Consider the following 18,886-nt stretch of genomic DNA (forward strand, 5'->3'; position numbering starts at 1 on the left):
AGAAGTAAAATGCTTTTTCCTATGTTCAACAGCAAAATTCCCATCAATTTCAATGTTGTAGGATATGTCCCTGTGCACTGAAAAAAATCATCTGTATATGAACACAGACAGGGAGAACTGGCCTCCAGCAAAGCAATTTTTCATCTTTTGAGGTTCTGAGGAATAAGAGTAAAAAGTCTCTCCCTTCAATCTGTATCTCAGTGAAGTCACCCACAAAGAGACACTTCATATGCAGCCAACATGCAAAGACGTTTACACTTTCTGAGGGCAGAGTGTATGACAAGTAAGGAATAAAATCCAATGGTCTCCCAAGGGGAAGAAACTCCTGAGCAGCACTGCCACAGCCTGCCGAGCAGTGGAGCAGGTGCTGGCCCCAAGCCCCTTTCCACTGACTGCACAGGCAGCCCAGGGAGCACTGCCCATGGGCATCCCCATGCCAGCAAGTGCTACCAGCAGCACACTCATGCAGCTGCGCACATGTCCATGGGCCAGTGATGGACCCTTCAGGGTATGCTCTGAATGTATACAATGGCTGAAATATTTGTTACTGTCTTCACGATGTGAATGTCAATTATTACGTTGCCTTCAGCAGGAGCAAGAGAAATTTATGTGCTAGAAGGTGACTTGCTGAATAGAAAGCTCACATTACGTGGAAACTATCTTCAAAACCCATTTTAAAGACAGACTTTGGAAAAACCTGCCATTATTTTCATGGTACAAATGGAATAAAAAAGACACCTGTGAATAATTTAGAAAGCTGCCTGATTTGTGTGTGTTGTTTTTTGTTTTTTTGTTTTTTGTTTTTTGTTTTTTTTTCCCCACATGCATACAAGTGATTTTCTGTGTATGCTTTTCAATACCTGAGTCCTGCTTATTTCTATTGGCCTTCCTTATTTCCACGGGCAGGCACATCCTCTCTGCTGCTAGCTCCTCATATCCCTAAGGTAAGGGCAAGACCTGTTCTTACTTGCTGAAAATGGCTCTGTTGTCTCAGAGCACAGAGCAGAGTTTAATGATTGGAAAAGTACATATTACACATGCAATTGCAAACATTTCAGTGCTTGGGATTTTGAAGGAGGATATTTCTATTGCACAGTTATGTGGAATGTTTTCTGAAACTTTCACATATATATTTGAATCCATCTTGGGACCTGGATGTACAGCAGATGGATTACAAAATCTGACTTGCAACTCTTTTATTATCACTGCTAACTGCTGCCAAAACCATCTCCTTTGATATCTCTGACATCATCGCTTCAGGGAATACAAAGTGATACCCAGCAGAGTAGGAAAGGGTGGAGGTGTTCAAAATTTACAGGAAAAGTCAATTTCATAAGTTAGGGGAGAATGTAAGGAAAGGTGAAGGACAGTGAATGAGCAAAATTGTCCACCCTACTCACTACAGTGACTGTGTGTGTGCACATCCCTACCCTGCATTCACTTTCAGTTCTCAGACCTAAACCATCGTCAGCTCCTTTTAGCTCATGGAGAAGGACATGCAGCTACATGTGACCTCTGTCAATGAACACCAGACATGCTCGGGCAGTTAGCTGTACAATAAAAATAAATAAATAAATAAATAAATAAATGCTCAAAAATAGTAATCTCTAGGGAAAGAGAGAGTGAGAAGAATAGTTAAGGGATGCAGATTCAGCTACCTGTTTTCAGCTCATAGCCAGGGCTGTCAGCAGCACTCACCACCTGACGGCTCTTTGGCAACTTAGGTGAAGTAAACCATTTGCTGCAGTCCATATCCAGAGAGCATCCACCAACGCCGTATTGCCATCAGCTGACTCTGTTTTGTCTGCCCCACAAAACAGAACAGCAAACCCATCAGGGAGCTTTAATTTCTATTCCTTAAAGGAAAAGGGCTAAGACACATCAGGAAGATTTAAAGGAAAGGCTATCTGCAGTGACTCTGTGCTTAGCATAAATGGAAGGGCTTCCAAGGCTCTCACTTTCTATAAACTCATCCAAAGAGAGAAGATTACCTGTTTCTTGGCACTTCTGTTCAGCTTTGTGCCCTATTTATATCACATTGCACTTTCCACAAGTGCAAATGGCAAACTCCTGCCCATCCAAACCAGGACAGAAAGACAGAGCTGTTCTCTCATGCTGTAGGATACTCCTCAGCAAAACCAATAGCAGGTGGAGCAGATGGTTCAGAGACAGGAAGGACAAAGCCACCCAGTGCACAGCATGTTTGCTTTCCTCTCCCATGGTGTGGTGCTTTTACCTTGCTGGGCAGCTGAGCTCCACCCCAACTGCTCTCTCACTTCCCTTCCTCAAGGAAAAAGGGAAGATTATGAGGGAAAGGGCTCAAGGTTTGAGATAAGAACAGGGAGATCACTCACAAGTTATCATCACAGGCTAAACAGACTCAGCATAGGGAGAGTTAGATAATTTATTACTGACTACTAGCAGGCTAGAGTGGTGAAAAACTAAATGCAAACTAAAAACACTTTCCACCCATACACCCTCTTCTTCCTCCTCCACCTGAGCAGCGCAGGGGAACGGGGAATGGGGACTGGGGTCAGTCCCTGATGCTTCGTCCCTACCACTCCTTCACAGTCACTACCTGTCTCTGCCCCAAGGGAACCTGTCAGATCCCTCCCACAGGATGCCATCCTCCTGAACTGATCCTGCCTGAGCTTCCCACAGGCAGCAGCTCAAGACCTGCTCCCACATGGCTCTGTACCACAGGGTCCATCCATCTCCCAGGACCAAAATGGTCCAGCACAGGTCCCCCATGGGCGGCAGCTTCCCCCCAGACCCCCTGCTCCTGTGTGGGCTCCTCTCCACAGGCTGCAGCTCCGGCCCAGGGCCTGCTCCTGTGGGGGCTCTCCATGGGCCGCAGCCTCCTCCAGGCCACATCCACCTGCTCCACCAGGGGCTCCTCCACGGGCTGCAGCATGGAGATCTGCTCCATGTGGGACCCATGGGTGCAGGGGGACAGCCTGCTCCACCAGGGGCCTCTCCACAGGCTGCAGGGGAACTTGTGTTGTGTGCCTGGAACCCCTCCTGCCTTCCTGCTGCACCGACCTGGGGGTGTGTGTGGCTGTTTCTCACCCCTCTCAGAGGGGCAACCAGCCCAGAGGCCCAACTAGCTTCACTTATTGGCTTGGCTCTGGCCAGCTGTGGGTCCCTTTTGGAGCCATCTGGAGCTTCCTCTGATCTAACATGGGGCAGCTGCTAGACTCTTCTCACAGAGGCCACCCCTGCAGCCACCCTGCTACCAAGCCCATGCCACCTAAACCCAATACACATGGTCATACCAGAGCATTGCAGACTGTATCTATGCTAAGATGGCCTTCCACACATGGAAAAAACAATATGAAAGAACCTTTTAAGGTAATAGTTTCTCATACCATTGCACTAGTGAGTTTAATGAAGATAGCTTTTATAAATCAAGTGGAAGAGCTCTGAACATTATCCAAAACAAAATGTTGGGAAGCAAATTACTGTACAGCAAAAAATTTGGTTCCCATCTCCAAATTTTAAAGTATTGTATTGAAATGTGTGTCTATTTCCCTCTGTAATAGCCAAGAAAGATGAAGGAACTTTGGACATATTTTTGTAATATTTTCTTTATGGAAATTTACCATCAAAAAAGTCTGACTGTATCTGAAACTCTCACTTTCCCAGATTTCTATCCATATCACTGAAAGTCACAGCCCTTTATCCTTTCAAAAAAATTCTGACTAAAATAAAACTAGTGCAGGCAGTGCAACAAAGTCTATGCAAGATTAGATACAAAACAGAACCAAAAAAAAAAAAAAGATATTTATTAATGAACATGGTGCTTTTTCACTTGTCTAGTCATCTTAAACACACAGTCAATCACCAATATTAAAAAATAAATAAAAAATACCACCCATAACATAAATGGTAGTATCAGGATTATGACAGGCCCTGAAAATTGTGATCCAGCTTCCAGGTTCTTCCAGGAGGAGATTGATGGGGTCAGCCAGACATAGGATGAGTTTGCACAGAATGCAACCAAAGGATCAGTAAACTTTCCTCTTCTTAAATGACCATTTATAGCTGTGTATTCCTTCAGGATCTACTGATTTTGAGGACAAACATTATCCTGCTCGAGGGATAAAATATTATTTTCCCTAATGGGAATAATCTGTAGCAACCACTTGTCACCTTTATGAGAATTGCCCATTCAAAGGCATATTCCAGATATTCTTCTTAATCATATGAAAAGCATACATTCTGTAATTAGCTATAACATATTGAAAATGTACTGAATGCTTGACATTTTTATGATTATGCTAATGTTGTGACATTTGATGTGTTTGTTTCTGAATAAAAAAAAAAAAAAATGTAATTAAGATCTCTGAAAGAAAAACAGAAACAAATCAATCAGTGAGAAGGCAGGAAGAATGAAAACTGCTTCCACCAGCTTTGGAAACAAGTGCCTTTTAGTCAATTGCAAACAACACTTTTGAACTAGATATTTCAGGAGACTTGTCAGTTTTACTCTGAAAGTAAAGAGCATTGACAGGATGACTTCCAATTTTTAGCACAAGCAGTAGTTTGACTTTCACCCACTCCCTCTCTACCTTTGAAGTATATTAGTATTTACCATAAAATGTACCCTTCCATCACTGAAGGAATTAAAAAACAGATCTGGTTCCCCTTAGACAGCTTCAAGCTATGGATAACCTAGGTAGGTTGTAGAATCCTGCTTTTAACTTCATCCCTGCTCCTTCATCACTTTACCTCCTTTAGTTAGAGTCCAAATTAAAGTAGAAAATGAATAAGATTTATAAATATCAATATAAATAATTGTAATTCCTCTTCTCCACCTACCGACTGAAGAAAATTTAACAGGAAGAATCAGAGAACTGAAGGAGGCACTACTGGAATAGTACAATCCTTGACAGGAAACCAGTTTGTGGAGTTGAAAAGAAACACAGAAGAGCACCTCTAGTGAAGGACTCAGAGAGTAAGATGATCAGAACAGTACCTGAAGGAGTTAGAGTGAGAAATCCCCAAATGGCTGGAGAACGTGCTATTCATATCATGAAGTCCCCTAACATTAAAGTGTGGATGGAGGACTCTGCATAGCTTTAGGCTTTAATCTTCGGAAGAGATACAAGCAATACTTTCTGGTAAACATACCACACACACAAAATAAAAAATAAAAATAAAACTACTAAACACATTTACATCAGAGGTGATTCGAGTCCAACAGTCCAGCAGACACTTCAGAAGTAGAACCAAGAGGGGAACCAAGAGGGGAACAAGAACCAACTACATATTTTTGGTACAAACTTACAAGGGATATAAGAAATAGCAACATCTTGATTCCTCTAGTGCTAAAAAGTAAGATCCATCTACCATGCAAGATCCTTGTAAGAAGCAGCTTTCATAATAAGCTTAGGAAACTGCAGAAAGAGTATAAAACATTTTTGATCAAAAAAGAAAAAAAAAAAAAAAAAAAAAAAAACTCCTAGTCATTTTATTAGAAAATCCTGAGGTAAATTCTGAAAATAAAGTTAAAAGGGGAAGAAGCTAGGAAAAGATAGGACAAGTTTGTGTTATTTTCCCTGAGATTGTGCAATATAACAGATTTATGTTTTTTAAAAATGGTCTGGAATTCCAGGGTAGAAATGAAAAGAATATTTAAAGTCAAAAGGAATGAATCAGCATAACAGAAAACTTGTGAAAATTAAAGTCAAAATAATCCTTTTGACACATCCAGAGACTCTTACAACCTTTTCTGTTCCTAATAAAATGTGTACACCTAAGTTCATCAATTCTCTTAGTATTTGTCTTTTTTCATGTACATGCACTTTGGAAGGAATAATTTAGAGCAACTTGACCTACAGAAAGAGCTCCTTATAATTGGCATGGTAACAGACACAACATTTTACAGAAGTGACAATTAGTGGGTACCCTTTCTGCCTCTTATCCAAAATAACACTAAGCCTTTCAAAGTTACTTTCCTCCACTGTAACACTACAACAAAGCTTCTCAGGTCAAACATCCTTCTGTGGGTTGTTTTAACTTGGGACAGCTCAATGCCCCATGTATTTCTTTTCTTGGGCTTAGTTTCTAATAAACACTTTCTGTTTTTGCTGGCTGTAAAGCCTTTGAGAAGGTTTGCCTGTTGGCTACTGGTGGTCAGAAGGGAAGAAAGTCTAGAGGGAGATAATGTTTCTTTCCACTGAACTAAGTTCTTTGGATAGGTCTCTGCCAACATGTAAGCCCAGCTACAAGCAACTGCTTACCTTCAGGCATGCATTCAGACAGAAATTTATACCAAAGTCCTATCTTCTATTAGTAACAGAAAAGTGTAAAATTCTAAATCTTGGATTAAGTTCCCTTAAGTTCCCTACAAGCTCTACTGGTAGAAATAAAATGTGATCTTATGCAGTAGAATACCAGTCTTCAGGCCTGTGATGAACTGATGCAGGATGTTAAAACCCAAACCAGACTAACAAGGTTTTTTTTCAAAACCCAAATTCATTATAATTAAATGTAATTACAACCCCCATAGCTTTAAATCAAGGTTTGCTCATAATGAAAACAGCTTCTGCTAAATTAAATTATTTTTCCCTGTAGGTGGCATGGTAAAAGTTGAGCTAAATAAGGAAAACAAACACACATGCACATACACACACACACACACACAAAAAAAAAAAAAAAAATCATAATGCAATGGCATTGCAAACACCAATTAGAGATAGTATCTATAATTATTATAGTCAAGTTAAAGAGCTTCAATTAAAAATAAGACCAATATTTTTGAAATTGTCCAAGAATTTGGCTCTGTTTTTGCATTGCCAGGTGTGAACAGCCAGTTCTCTCATTTCAAAGTGCAGAATTCATTACCTTGAAAACTAATGACATCTTGGGTTACCTAGAATCTATAAACCTTAGCTGCAGAACGCCACGCCTTCTTCCAAATTTAGAAACTCCTTTTGACAATATCGGCCAGAATAGTTTGAATTAAGCCATATGATAATTTTGTAAAAGAACCAAGTAACAAAACTTCAGAAAAAGAGGTCAACCTCACTTGATGCTATCTTTTATCTTAACAGTATCTGCATGTTTTCCTTCTGGTAGCTTGCTGTTATAACTTACAACTTCTCAAACTCCTAACTAGGAAGTGCTTAGACCAAAAAGATCAAACCTTGGTTCCACAAAACACTGGGGGGGGTTCTGACAAAATCTCAATCAGGTAAAAGCTAGCCTCTGGTGCAGAAATAAATGGGGTGTGTGTATATGAGTTTATCTGTTGGATTTCTTTTGAGGAGTCAGCCTTACCTTTAAGTCATAATGTAATAAATACCCTATCATTGTTCAATTATACTGAAATAGTGATTAGTGGTTCTGCAAATGTTTTGTTTGGGATTTGCATTTTTGTATCAAAGCATATTGCTCTGCCTTCACATGCTGTCAGCCTCTTTTGGATGTGACAGCTAAACACAGTTTTGCCTTGATTGTACCAAAAAAAAAAAAAATTTTATAAAACAAAAAAAAAAAAACAAACAAAAAAAAAAAAAAAAAAAAAAAAAAAAAAAAAAAGAAACTTGCACATTAAACACAGATTCTAACTTAAGTCACAAAGATTTTTAAATGGGGGGAGCTGTGGTTAAATATTTTGGGTAGACTAAATAGCATGTCCCAAAATTAAAGCTACTGGCCATTCTCAACAAATAAATACATAAATAAAATAAAAGGAATTTTAGCTTTCACTCCCAGTTTGGCTTTAAAATATTTTCACATTAAAGTATTTTATAATTTGAGCTTTGGGGGTTTTGCATAGTTTAAACATCTGTTAAAGATGTGTTGTAGACTCTCAAGACTCTCAGACATGAGGGAGTGGTTGATAAAGGAGAAGGTTCACTAGATAGTCCTAGTTTTTAATAGGTCTCTCCCACCATGTCAGAATAGTCAAAGAGCTCCAAATTGATTTGGGCTGTGAGGATCACGTTGAGCAGAACTTGCTGCAGCTCTTTGCTTATATAAATGTTGCAGATAGGGGTTGGTTGGTTGGCTTCCCATCCCTCTCCATTTGCTTTATCTATCTACTTTTGCAGGGGAGGTCACCTTCCATTTTTTGTTGAGATTTATACAACATCTAAGCTGTTCTGAATTCATTAGAGTACCTGAAACCAAGAGAGAGTTCTTTGGGTTGCACTGGTTTTGCTAAAACAGTTTTCACACAGATTTACTGCTGGCTATCACCATAATGCTGTGATATAAATATCCATTTATAAAGCTTGTCAGCCTTATAAAAGACAACACAACAAACTGCTGCTGTCCTTTCAGCATGTGCATGTCTTCAATTACCTGTAATATCCTTTGTATAAGCATTTACTCAAACCACTTTAAAATATGCATTGTGTAGCCAGCATGATCATAACAACAGTTTGAAATTAATGGGCCTTACCTGCCGTTAATTCTGAATGGGTACCATTGTGAGTGTTGTGAATGTGAAACAGCCCTTACAGTTGAGATAGCAGGTGTGTATGTGGTACAGAAAGAGGAATGAGCCACCAGTTCTCCCTATGGTATATTCCCGATGTGAAAAAGGTCATTTAGAACCCATTGCTTATTCAGGCATGCAATGTAGCAACAACAACAAAAGCACATTTGAAAGATATTGGTTTGCCTTTGTAGAGGTCAAGGCTTCAGTTTTGCTATTTATGATGTATAAAGATCTTCTGAAGAATTTAGCAATTAAAGAAGATGATGGATTGCTTTTGTCTGTGAAAGGCTTAGTCTGGACTGATGACTCTAGAGGATGACATCTCATATAGAAAATATAACATAAAAAATGGGCCTGCTTCTTCCAGTGATATCTAAAAGTGAAGTATAGGTGAACATAATCCTGAATTTTCTGTTACTAGATGTTACTGAGATCACCAAAAAGAATGTCAACTGGGGCTAAATGAGATGTAAATTTACAGTGTAAGGTATTCTTCCCATTAAGTAAGAGGTGAGTCCACAAACTCATTTCACTGCACAGATGAGGAGTAATAAAATCCTTCCTCACTAAAAGTAAAATCAAACTAGAACTAGCAACCAAACAATTACACAGTGCATATTCTGCTTGAAGTTTCCATTTCCACTGGTCTTGTGCCACTATTTTATTTTACATGATCAATAAGTGGCTGCTAGAGTGACATTCCTTACTGATACAGCTTACATTTGAACTGTCATTGGATCTATTAGCTATAAATGGCTGGAAAACAAATGCATTCAGAATCACAGAATGGTTGAGGTTGGAAGGGACCCCTGGAGGTCTGATCTGGCCCCTCTCCTCAGGTGAAGCCATCTAGAGCCAGTTGGCCAGGACCATGTCCAGATAGCTTTTGAATATTTCCAAGAATGGAGACTCCACAAATGCTCTGGGTAACCTCTGCCAACGTTCATGCACCCTCATAGCTGAAAAGTATTTCCTTATGTTCAGGTGAAGCCTCTTGTGTTTTCAGTTCAGACTCTTATCCCATCACTGGGCACCACTGAAAATAGCCCAGATCCATCTCCTTTATCACCTTCCTTCAGATATTTGTATACATTGATAAGATCCTCGCTGAGCTTTCTATTCACTAAACAGGCCCAGCTCTTTCAGCCTTTCCTAATAGGACAGATGTTCCAGGCCCTTAATCATGGCCCATTATTGGACTTTCTGCAGTAGCTCCACATCTCTCTTGGATTGGTGATCCCAGAACTGAAACCATTACTCCAGGTGTGGCCTCACCAAGGATGACTAGAGGGGCAGGATCACCTCCCTCGACCTGCTGGCAATACTTCACCTTATGCAGCCCAGGAAAACATTGGTCTTTGCTGCAAGGGCACTTTGCTGGCTCCTGTTCAACTTGATGTACACCAGGACCCCCAGGTCCTTTTCTGCAAAGCTGTTACTTTACAGTAAGCTCCCAGCATATACTGGTGCATGGGTTTATTCCTTCCCAGGTGCAGGACTTTGTACTTCTCTCTGGTGAATTTTAGGAGGAATGTCAGCCCATTTCCCCAGCCTGTTAAGGTCCCTCTGGATGGCAGCACAACCCTTTGATGTATCAGAAGATAAACATGTGCCTGAAGGGTAAAACCTGGGAGTTTCTTCATCATTTGTTCCAGAACATAAAGCTACAAGACCTCAAGACTGGTCTTCAGGACGAATGACCAGACCTCACCTTCCTGGTACAAGTATGCAGTACCCTGGTTCACTGGGTACAGACACTCTATTCCATTTTCACTCCAACTGCACCAGGGATGGCTTCCTTTCACAGATATCATTTTAACTAGGCAAATTACATTCTTCATTAGCATGTCAACTGTAAGGCACTCAAGTAAAGAAAGATTATGCTTTGCACTACCTGGTTAACTGTGATTTCTACTCTGTCAAAACAAGTCTCACATGGACAAACTTCCTTCTCAAATGCTCCAGCAGTTTTTAAGAGTAAACAAGAAACAACATTTAAACAGGAAAAAAAAAAAAAAAAAAGGAAGTAGACATAGGAAAATTGAGTCTTCTCCTATGGAGATTAGTGTCACAAGATTCAAGTATTCAAAAATGCTCGCTATAGAAGATTGTTATTCAAGGGAACTGGTGAAGACCAATGCCAACATAGAAGGAGAAGGAGAAGGAGCCTTTATTTCTGCTAGCAATACATCAAGAAAAAAAAAAAAAAATCACAAAAAAAAAAAGTGGTTTAATATTACTCTGAGATTACTCTGAGGCTCGCTCCACCTCTTCTTTACATTTTTTTCATTAAATTCCATTAACTCAGGATGAAATCCTGAGGTATTTTTAAATTTATTAACTTCAAGAATGATTCCAAAAACACCAGAGCAATGACAGAATTATGCCCTAACAGTTGTCCTTATAAATACTGTCACACCTTTACACAGACCTTTTTTTAAAACATGACTACATTTCAGTGGGAGGGCTCCTACATGCTGCATATTCCTCACGCATCACTGCCACTTTTTAAAGCATGTGTTTAATGAGGCTCTGATATAAATGAATTTCTCATGTTTGCCTGGATATTGTAGGCAAAGAGATTTTGGACTACAGTAGTGTGAATGACTACAATATAGCAGTCTACAAACAGGGCTCTGAAAATAGAATACTCAAAGGGGAGTGGAACTTTGCAGTGCCCCAAAGAGAAGACTTTATGAGGTGTAGAGGAGACTATATCAAGTCAAACTGAATTCATCCAAAATTTATTTAACAAGGCTGGACTGATAGGATACTTGTACAGCTTATTTCACAGTTCTTAATTATTAAACACATTTTATATAATCATCTGATATTCATTTTACATGCGATGCTATTTTTATTAAAGCTAATATAATTGCACTCCTTAAGAACTTCGTTGACAATGTTTCCTTAGGAACAACATTATCTGCAAAACAATGCTCTCAGTTGTGTACTTCATGGGTTAGTCAGTGTTGCAAATACATAAAGTGAACACATCATTATGAAATTATTCTGATGCCATACAAACTCCCTGATAAATACACATAGTAAATATTTTGCATGTTTTTTGGTGAATAACACTGATTTATTCATTCTGGAGAGATTAAGAGAGGAACTATAGATATTGTAGGCTACTGTTTGACAGTTATCTTGTCCTTTCCTGTTTTAAGAATCTGTTCAGACTAGACTGTGGTTCTGCTCCCCTAAGATCCTTCTCCTGACTTCAAGGAAACTCCTCCCACAAAAAATACTTTGTCGCTAATACTGGAAGCTGATCTGTGTCAATGGACATACACAATGTCCCATTGAACTCAGTGGAGCTCAACATTAATGTAAAGATTTTGTGGATTTAGTATGAAAACCAAAGTAATGTTCAAAGGTTTTCCAAGCTAAGGTCTATACTTATAAAAGAGTGATTAGCTGGTTTAGTGTGCAGCTTCAAGTCATACTAGCTTATTTTCCTGTTGAGAAGTAAAAGGAATCCAGAGACAACAATAAAAATGTCACAAATTCACACAGATAATTTACTGTACTGGAATTGTATTCATTTCTGAATACAATTCTCTTTCTGACTACTTTTTTCTAAAAAGGTTTCAAAATTATTTTATGGAAATATGTATTTCCTTATTCTCAAAATTTTCCAATTTTAAGTTCCACAAGAATAAATCCTTTTATATAATTCTTTGCCTTAACAGTCTATTTTTGAACTGTAGAATGTAGAGGTTTCTGGTGAATAACCTCATTAATTAGAACTGTTATGAAAGTGAATTGCGCGTACCTGCCCAGAGTTGATTCCTGACAAAATTCTACCCCAGTTTTAAAGCTTCCTTAAGTATAAATCTAATAAACCTGTAGCCACAAAAAGGTTGAAGTCTTTCAAAGACTTTAACAAGCTGCTTGTATTTTTTTTCTGACTTACTGAAGGAAAGTGAGTCAAGAGGAAAATTCCAATAAAACTGTATGTAAGCCAAAGGTTTGTTTATGTTTGTATGGATTAGCATTCACACATTTCCTGTTACTAGACTTCCTATTAGCGATGTTTAACTTTAACCACATATCCCAGGTTAAGGAATAACTCCTAAAGTCAATTTCCTGATTAGGCTAAGAAAGGTCAAAGGTTAATTTTGCAACCACATGGTTAAGCTACCAAGAGCTACTGCACAGCTTTGTTTTAACATATAAAGTTACTACAAATATTAGCTAAAGGAGGTGGCACACTCTGGTGATTACACAAAAGTGTTGCTAAAAACTAAGCCCAGAGGCTTATTCACTCAAAGTGAAATTTACTTTCTTCACATGCACACACAAAGTATCCACTGGTGGAGACATCTCAAATACAGTAAGAACTGCCTGGAAACTACTAGTGTGTACATCCTTTTATATGTGGCTTTGTGACCACTGCCACACTCCAACTTTTATGTCGAACTCTCATCCAAATAAACTTAAACTGTACATTTTATCATTATTAACCTATTGACTTTCTCAATACACCTGCTCCAAATCTTTTAGAAGGAACCAAGTTTCATGTCATGAAGGTTCACAAGCCTACAACTGAGCAACTTATACTATATGTCATAGTTCTAATAGGGAAACTTATCCAAGGCCTAACATAACTAATAGAACCACAACTTTGCTGGGATACAGGTTCCTGTCTCTCTCACACTATCATTTACACTTGCATCAGTATGGTAGCTTTTTACACTTGCTTTACACGGTAAAGACTTCCACATAAGACAGCAGAGACAGTCAGTCTACTCAGGATTTCCTGACTACATATGAAAAATATGAAGTATAACAAAATATGTTTTGTTTTGTTTCTTTTTAAATAATATGTTTAAATATATGTAGGAATAGAAAATATCAGTTTCTTATACTTAGATGTCATTAAATAACAGTCTCAAGGAATTGTCTCAGTTGCACATTGTGGCTGTTTCCAGGTAACACATAACATTCATAATCATTCATAGTATTTAGTATTCACTGCTTATAAACAAAGCAAATACAAATGGATGCACATGAATTGTTCCTTATAACTATTCACTTGTGGACTTAGTATTTGGAATCCACTTTTCCAGCCACGTGACTGGTTATACCAGTCAGACAGTACAATTTCTGTTCTCTCACTAGATTTCTTAAACTTTGTAAACAGGCATAACACTTGGAAAACATTTTCAACCATCCAGCATAACCAATTAAGATTGCCTTAAGAATGGCAACTCTGGACAGAAAGAATGGTCTAGTAAAATTTATTGTATTTTAAGAAATTTTCTTCCTTTTCTGCTGAAAGATATTTCTATATGGCTAGAGGTATCCATTTCAAATTTTAAAATAACTTTTCTTTCCAAATGTGCAGTGAAGCAGCAGAGAAGGAGAAAAGATATCAGCCAAAATTATTGGCTGAATTTCTCATCACATTCACACCAACTTGTCACTTACAAATACAGCTCTTCTGTTTGCATTGAAGTTGCCACGTTACTGACCTCCTTCCCCTTCCTCCTCACTTCTCCCCTGATTTAGTTTAGCTTGATGGTTCTTTTTGGTTAGTAGCTTTGACATTTTATCAGCTGATTTTGATTAGTTATCCCAAAACAAGAAGTTTTAGTATCACTACATTTAACACCGTAAACTCTTTGGTAGAACATGTGATGAGGTTTTGGCAGCACAAGCTCCTCTGATGTAAAATTTTGTGTCTCAATACTTGACTATGCTGCATATACATCTATATGTATATTATAGAACTGGAATACAGTGAGATCTACTTTCAAAGTATCTCACTTTCTGTAGTTCTTTTGCCCCCTTCTACCTGGTGGGGAGAATGTCCATACTATGGCACCATGAAATATCATTGCATTTTTCAGTCTTTTGTTCCCCTGCTGCTTACAACATCTGCATACTTATCCAGCACATACAGAAATACTGGGTAAATGATTGATAAAAACACAGTCTCTGCCAGCCAAACATGTTAATGTTCCATATGATGTGTCTAATATGTATCCCACAAAGAGGATAACTGCTACTGTGTTCTGCTAGCATCATCCTGGAATGTAATAAACTGGGATAAATGTTTTGATGGTAAACTTGCTACTTTGTGTCACTGTTATTTTTGGTGAGGGACAGTTCATGAACTAAGATAAGCTCATTCATGTACAAATATTTCACAGCTCCCAACTCTATTGCATTGAAATACCAGACAAATGGCCACTGCTCACAAATGGTGAGACCCTCCATCACATGGGAAGTGAGGTAGGTTATCTACTTCTCTCCTGTGAACAGATTAGTATAGTACAGTAGAGTATAGTATATAGAGTATACTTTTAACACAGATGGAAAAATTGCCAGTGCCCTTGCTTTAAATAACAGTGGAGCAACTAAAGCATATAATCAGATCCTGGGAGACTTGGCTAATATGTTCTCTTGAGACAAAACATGTTCATTTCCTGTTTTCATAGAAAGTGCCCTAACCACTAAATTAAGGCTTGCTTAAACTGTTCTAGTACAGCATTGCACTACATCACAGAGCAATACATGAACATCTACAAAATGCACCCAGAACCTACCTAAGTCTGATTTTAGTTTCCTATTTTGGATGAAGGGAGAAATCTGTCCTATCATTATTCACATATCACGGTTTACAATTTTCTAGAGTATATACTAACTGAATTCCTTGTTATTCACTGTCTACTTCTGTCAAGATAATACCACAGGAACTCCAAGGAAGTTATAACACACTTACAGTAGTAGAGCTGATAGCAAAACTTGGCTCAGTATCCTCAAACATAAATGGATATTTTATCTGTTTAGTGCATGCTGTCTGTTTTATTGAAACTGAAACAGTAAAACAAAAGTCATCCTGAAGAGACCAAAAGAAAATTAAATGTGTATTTTTTCTAAGCATATGAATATTTTATGATCTATGGTTTCCATAGAGTTATTTACTTTGTTTGTTCAATATTTTGAGTTGTCAGAATAGGCACTAAACAGAGCAACAGAAAAAATATATAAAATAAAATAATAATAATAATAATAAAGTTAGTACCAAATAGAGTTCTTGTATTTTTCCTTGGGACACATACATGTAACACACCTACTATCAATGCAGACCAAATAACATATGAATTGTCTTTTTGGACCAAATTTAAACCAAAACTTTAACAATCCCAGAAAGTATCTAATGCATAATTTGAAAATAATTCTGGGCATATTAAAATGTAGAAAAGCCTCAAGGAAAACAATCCACAGAAACAGAAGCCAAATCAGGTAAATTTTGAAAAGAAAATAGAGTATCCTCAGTAAAATCAGTTGATCAAACTAACAAATGTCTTGTTAATATCTACATTGAGACATTCTCAAGTCATTAGTTTGTGAAAAATTTCAGAATAGGCTAAAATTATAGGGGATTTTTTTAATTTCATATTATTATATTTTCCTCCATTTATTATTCATCAGAATTAAATTCCTATTTGCACTTAGCATCCTGCTATAGGTTTTACACGTATCATAATTTGCTTCTTCCTTTCAGGTCATGGCAGACTAGGAAATAGTGAAAACCTGCTCATTTGGGAGTTGCACAGTATTTTTGACTGTGTCTTTTTCAAACTCTCTGCTGTCTTCTAGTGAGCAGGAAACAGAAACATAAATTATTTAATTGTCTCCCAAGGCTTTACCTAAACTCTCCCTTCAGTCCCACTCTCTGTTCTCAGTGAACCTCAACAATAAGGCAAACTGAAAGCTTTCTTTGTTATTCTGGTCTATGGTACCCATGAAGCCAAACAAAACTCAGAGCTCTTAGGGAACTGATTTCTTTCTGTCTCCTCCCTCATACACAATAATGAAAAGTAAGACTTTTTCTTGTCTTATGACTAACAGTAAAGACAAGGAAAATATCATCTCCCTGATGTGATGATTTACATATAGTCAGCTTCCTCTTTTTATTATTTTTCTCAGATTCTTTTGAATCTCCATTTGATTTCCCATGGTTATTCATCTACATAAAGGCGTAATCTCCTATGGTATGAAGTGGTTTCACATGGAATCCTTGTAATGAAGCAACTCATAACAATAATCTAGGCTAAAATGTGTTATCTAAATTGCAGTGGTTTCAAAATTTACAAAAATATGTTTCCTAGAGCAATATAACTTCTCTTTTTACTATAACAACAAAGTAAACCCATTAGGAAGACTATGAGTTTAAGCAATTAATTACACACTTAATAATATTTTATAGTTTTCTAAAGACTTTCAAGTTCTTTCCAAAAATTATGATTCAGATCCTTCCACCATTCCTCACAGGGAGTAGGAAAATATATAGAACTATTCCGACAACAAATTATTTTTAGATTCTGGGAAAAAATAATTTCTGATTCAATCTTTTTTAAAAATCAGTGAAGCAGTTTTCACTGTATGCATTTTGCAGAATGTGAAAGAGAAAAACAGACTTTAAGTAACTTCATTCAAGAAAGGGTAGAAAGTCAGTTATTTTATTTTTAAGAAAAAGCTTTGAGTATCTCACAGAGGTGAAAAGTTCCAAAGGTAAAAAAAGGTGGTCAGCCACATCATTATGGAAAGCATAAGAGCTGGATAATATCTCATCTTTTATTTCTGTAAAACGTCTTCCTGTTGTGTTAGTGCATAGTAAACAAAAACAACTATTGATTAGAGTGGAAGATATGTTTATTACATAACTAATACCATAAGCATATCAAGAAGATAAATTGAGTATAATTATAATATCCAAAAAATCTTAAACATTCCAAGTTTGCCACTGACACGACAAAGACTTCAGCAGCTATTTGAATTATATACTCTGCAAAGGCATCCTTTGTTAAACAAGATAATTAAAATGTATAGCTCAAAGTTAGAAGAAAAGAAGAGAAAAAATACTGTATTTGATACACCTGAGCAAATTTTTTTTTAATATTAGGCAAATGTCAGTGATTTAGAGATGTTGATTCAGAGAGTATTAGCTACTTAATGAATGTTTAATAAAGTAAGGTACAAATTAGAAAACTCAATATGTATTTATTAATTCTGCACAGAAAACATCAGTTTGGTTGTTGGAACAATGTCAAATCAAATTTTTACTAGGTGTGAAAACCTGCATATATTCATGGTTTCCACAGGCTAGTCAAGAGCTTGAAATATTGGTCTTGACTGAGTAGTCAAGACCAATTCTTTCCACAGGAAAGTAATTCTCAGAGGAAATTATTTGTCACGTTACTTCCAATCTGAAGATCTAAACACAATCTTTCCTCTAGCCTTTGGCACAACCCATAATAATTGGACCATAGGAGAGAGCAACAAAAAAAGTGGATCCACAAGATGCATGCCAAACATCACTACTGGCTCAGTCATTTGCTTTATCACCCTCCCACCCATCAGGAATAATCAGTAGCTGATGTTTAAATGACATGTCACACTCATTCGTTGATGGAAGAGCAAGACAGAATGACATATTCTGCTGATCATTTATAGCTATTGGTTGTTATAGGGTATTAATGTGTAAAACATAGCCCTGTTTGAATTTCAGATTAGCAGACAGCCAGATGGATTAGCCTGAAAAATTAATATTCCGGCCCATACACTGCAGTACTTTGTATAGGCACTGACTACTTCAAAATCCATACAAGTTAACTTAATGCATTTTATTCTTCAGGCCTTGCTTGGTACTTCCCCCTCCAATGCTGAAACTTGCAACTGCAAAAGATAATTCTGGAACGCTTCTGTATTTTGGTGCCACAGCTTCCTTGAACACTTCTTTTGCAATGGCAGGCACAATCATTTCTAGTGCACACCTGGTGGAGAGACCAAAATTAATTCATTTCAACTTACATGTAAATATTTGTCTATCTCTATTGTACAATTATGCATACAGTGCATGGGAGCTATGGGTATTAGGTGTCTACCTTTGGCAACAGGTTTCAGAAACATTATTGAAATTATTCCCTAATGAACTTTTCAGTTCTTTTCAGAATGATTCATGGCCTTCCACATATTTAGCCCCCATATGACTTGTATGTATATGGATATGCGACAGGCAGATGTTATCTGTGCTTCCTGAATTGACTAGAACAGCAATGCAGATGCAGTGAAACAAGGAGAAGCAACGTACTTGCTTGCAGTTGTTGTGATACAAAATCCAGTTAGCAACCACAGCCTTGGTGACAAGTTCCAGCTATTAATAAACTACAAATTTGTCACATTACCTGGATCCTTCTGAAAAGCTTACCTCAGACACAGTCTGCTTTGGCCTCTGACCCACTGCAGATGAATATAGCACAAGTCTTGAGGGAATCCACTGTATTTTAGAGTCACCAGCTTGATTACTATTGATTATCTACTTGCCTCTATGGTAATTATTTCCCTTTGACAGTAGCGTTCCTGCCTTACTGCTCCTTCTGGGATTTGGGTTTTCTGTTCTTTTCCTTTTTTTTTTTT

Source organism: Oxyura jamaicensis, chromosome 2 (genome assembly GCF_011077185.1).
Source record: "Oxyura jamaicensis isolate SHBP4307 breed ruddy duck chromosome 2, BPBGC_Ojam_1.0, whole genome shotgun sequence".
In the NCBI taxonomy this organism is placed as follows: domain Eukaryota; kingdom Metazoa; phylum Chordata; class Aves; order Anseriformes; family Anatidae; genus Oxyura; species Oxyura jamaicensis.